At 43.6% G+C, this 4,227-nt stretch overlaps 1 long non-coding RNA gene across 1 annotated transcript; it reads left to right on the top strand.

Moving 5' to 3' along the window:
• The first annotated feature begins 1,414 nt into the window (after window positions 1–1,414).
• LOC106727667 lies at window positions 1,415–4,000 on the top strand. Its single transcript, XR_001363901.1, has 3 exons — window positions 1,415–1,484; window positions 2,587–2,742; window positions 3,922–4,000. It is a non-coding gene; the product is annotated as an uncharacterized LOC106727667 (long non-coding RNA).
• The last annotated feature ends 227 nt before the right edge of the window (window positions 4,001–4,227 follow it).

Here is a 4,227-nt window from a genome sequence, read left to right as displayed (position 1 = left end):
TGGTTGGGCAAGATCTAATGTGCAGTGGGCCATGATTCTGTTAGAGGATGACTTCAGCAAGAACTCAGTAGATGGGCCTTAAATAGGGAGGCAACTTCTGACCCCTCTGAGATGCAGTCTCAGGGCTTCCATTCTGAGGAGCTGAGACATATAGATACATGTTTACGTTTATAGACACACAAGGTGGCCCTGCTTCATGGGAGCAGCATGAGAGATAGGACATCCCAGGGCCTGAGAGCCTGGGTAGGAGCCATGCCTATAAACTAGTTTCTCTAGTTTAATGTTTCCACCTATTTCTGTTTTATTATTTCCTTCCTTTGTCTTGGTTAAGCATTTCAACTTTGTCTTAGCTATACAAGGGGACATTTAAGGAAGAGTTTTACATTGAAGACTGAGTTATACTCAGTCATGGACCAGAGAGCCCAAGGAGAAACAAGCAACTTGGTGGCAACCGTCATTGGTGAAGCATCTCAAGGGGAAGCTGGCTGTCAGGGATTCAGAGTCAGGTTGTGTTCATGCTGCTCTGTCCCATTTGGAGTCTCTCTTTCTATTGATAGTCTTGGAGGGTTTTATTTTTATTTTTTAAAAAGTGGGGGTGCCGAGACCGGTTTGGCTCAGTGGATAGAGCATCGGCTTGCGGACTGAAGGGTCCCAGGTTTGATTCTGGTCAAGGGCATGTACCTGGGTTGCCGGGCACATCCCCAGTGGGGGATGTGCAGGAGGCAGCTGATCGATGTTTCTCTCTCATCAATGTTTCTAGCTCTCTATCTTTCTCCCTTCCTCTCTGTAAAAAATCAATAAAATATATTTAAAAAAAAAAAGTGGGGAGTTCCTTTCATCGGGGTGGCCTGAGATCATAGTTGATCTCAATTCCCTTGAATAAGTTTGTGTTAATGACTTCTGCCTGTTGGGTGGATGAAGACCAGCCTGAAACTGCCATTTATAAGGAATTGAGAGCCTATTACCTTCTTTAAACCAATACAGATCAGCCACCTGGCTGGAGATGGTGTTACCAACCATTGTCTTCTACTGAATTTTCCTATGAGCTTCTGTGAGGACAGTAAGTGTTGACATGAAAAGGTCTTTTACTTTTGGGCTTCAAAAGGAAGGAAACATTGGCAAATTGTCCTAGCAGCCTGTCATCCTGTATGGCCAAGATATAGGTGAACAGATACTAGAACTCAGCCATGGTAGGGCCTGCTGGCAGGCCACCTGTAAGAGAAAGCTCCTGTAATGGCACCATTCAACATGAAAAACACATCACGCGCCCTTAGGACTAGATTACGACACAGGAATTTGATAACTTAGTCTCTGAGTAGTTCTACCCAGATTGACCCTGGCTCTAATCTTGGGAAGCGATATTTGTTTTGTTTGACTTTTTTTTTTTTCTTTTCCCTTTTTGGTCAGACTGAGCACTGGAAAGCCAAGGATTAATAACTACTAACTTTTGTTCTTCTGTCATTTGGGTGGAGCGGTTTAAGGAGGTAAGTACTGATAGTTATTTAGGTTGACATACTTTTGTTATTTTTGCTTTGCCTGCCGTGGGATTGTGTGTTGGAGTGGGGTGAGGGTGGGGAGTGCAGGAACATGAGCTGTTTTTGGATTGGATTGTTAGTAAAAATGTTCCTGCTTCTTAGAGAGAAGTCATACTGGGTAAAACCACTTTGTCCTTTTGACCCTGAAGCCTTAAGGTATTTAAATAGTCTCTACAGGTGATCAGTGTTCCCATATACCTAGGAGACAGAGTCAAAGAGCTATACAGTAGACACAGTCCCATGTAGTAGATGCTGTTCACAGTGAAAGAATATAACAACTTGGTCTTTAAAGAACAGAGTGCTTTCTGTTCTGTTGGGAGCAGGATGGTTGAGCTATGCTGCTTTATGACTTGCTAAACACATGCAGTTCAATAACAGGAAAGTTCCATATTTGGGCTACGATGTGAAGAGGTGTAGATATTTGGGATACTATGTGAAGAGGTGTAGATCTTGCCCAACTGGCATGACTCAGTGGTTGAGTGTTGATCTATGAACCAGGAGGTCACGGTTCGATTCCTGGTCAGGGCACATGCCTGGATTGCAGGCTCGATCCCCAGTGTGGGGCGTGCAGGAGGCAGCTGATCAATGATTCTCTCTCATCATTGATGTTTCTATCTCTCCCTCTCCCTTTCTGTCTGAAATCAATAAAAATATATTTTTAAAGAGATGTGTAGACCTTAAAACTATCAAGACAGACACAGTTGGTTACCTAGCCAATATCCATGCATTCCCCTTCTTGCTTGCTAACCGAACTGTAGTTTTGTTGGGCAGTCATGAGTCCGTACCTGTTTCCACTTTCTCAACTGTATGATGGCAAGGGCTGGTCACAAGACCCAGATGTGGCCCATGAGCTATAAGCAGATTTCTGCTGAGAACTCTTCTGGGAAAGCTTTTGCTTTCCAGACAGAAGGGGGCAGACATGGCTGGCACCACCAGTCCCCTTCTTTCTGCCTTGAACATAGACCAAAGTCTAGAGATGCATAAAGCAACAAGTCAAATGCTAAAATCATGGGGAAAAACACTTTTATATATTTAATCCATTCTCATTCAGACTTCCTACAAGAATTACACAAATGAAGTCCTAATATGCCATAATGATACCAGAGATGTTCGAGTGCATTGGATCAATGTACCTATCATTTTGACAAGATGGGGACTGCAAGTTACTTTCCTGGATCATTTGATGACAGACCCTGAGAATTCTAAGGTGGGACAGCTGATAATTCAGACCAGTTTATGTGATCTCATACAGCTTGCCTTCCTAATTGGTTGTCCTAGGTTGGCTCTGCTTAATTGAAGGAACCATTCATTGTAGGGTTCTAAGTGACCATTTACAGTTCCGGTAGCCATGCTCAAAGCCTTTGTCCCCTGGTCTCTCTCAGCATTCCTATCACCTCAGCCTCTCCCACTTGTCCCATGGTGTGAGGGCTTGCTATAATTAGACTTACTGATGATGAAGGAAAATTCCTTTAAGACAGAGATGAGTAGTCAGAGATAGATGAGGACTAGGTAGGTTTGGGCATTTTATCTCTGGCCAGATGGCTGATCTTGTTGGTTTCTAAAAAGTGATAGGTGGTAGACCTCTGATTCCTTGAAAATGACAGTGACGGGCTGGTCTTTGTCTACCCAACATGCTATTGGGTTAGTTCCGTAGGCAGAAGTCATTAACACATAAACTTATTCAAGGCAACTGGGATTAAACATACTAGACTACCCAATGCAGATACTTCCCACCTCTCTTAAGAGAAATAAAACCCTCCAAGGTTGTATTCAAGGCAGAGCTGATTTTCATCCAAACTCTCTCATTTATACAGCTGTTAGCACTGTTTCAGTGTATGGTTCTTTTCCTCCATCACTCCTCAGCACATTGGTCCACATGCACTTAGCCATCTAGTTGTGCTGAAACTCTGAAGGGTTAATTAGAAATCCTCAGGACAAAGATCTCCTGCCAGTTCTTTGGCTAAAGTAGGCTTGTCTCCTTTAAAATGGGCATTACTTCTAACCCCTACTTGGGAATGGCTTGTACCTTTAAGCAGAAACCTCTGAGACACCGGGAGGCCACTTAATATTAAACACTGTCATTATTGTAAACCAGTACCTAGATACAAGGACTTCTGAATTTACCTTAAATTAGAGATTTCATAAGTCTGGAAAGCCCAAAACCATTTTCCTGGGAGCACTTTCTGTGCTGAATATTTACTGTTAGCATTATTTTGTGCTATCTGCTTCACACGATATGCCGTATTGATCAAGACTCGGTTGTAAGGAACAGAAACCCGGCTTGCATTAGCGTAGGCACAATTCACTCCAGGGGCAGAGGTGGAGCTGCAGGAACAACCAGATCCAGCAATACCAACTCTTACCAGGACTCTCCTTTCCTTTTTAGCTCATCTCTGCTTCCTTCTGCATAAGGTTGCCATGCCCATAATACAGGAACTATGACTGCAGGCAGCTCTGAACTTAAATCATCATAAACCAAAGAGGAAAGGTCATTCTTCAATCCCAACTTCATTAATTATAATTTCACAATTCGCAGGTGAGATCACTGATGACCCCGACCTGGGTTGCATGTCCATCTCTGCAGCAATCCCTGTGGCTATGAGGACGAGGTATTATAACTGTCCCAGCCTGTGGCACAACCGTGCGGCCAGCTGGATTATATGATTGGCAGTGCCCTCCAGAACCACTTGGT

Source organism: Myotis brandtii, unplaced genomic scaffold (assembly GCF_000412655.1).
Source record: "Myotis brandtii unplaced genomic scaffold, ASM41265v1 scaffold463, whole genome shotgun sequence".
Classification (NCBI taxonomy): domain Eukaryota; kingdom Metazoa; phylum Chordata; class Mammalia; order Chiroptera; family Vespertilionidae; genus Myotis; species Myotis brandtii.
Note: the sequence above shows the minus strand (reverse complement) of the source record. Positions and strands in the feature narration are given on the sequence as shown.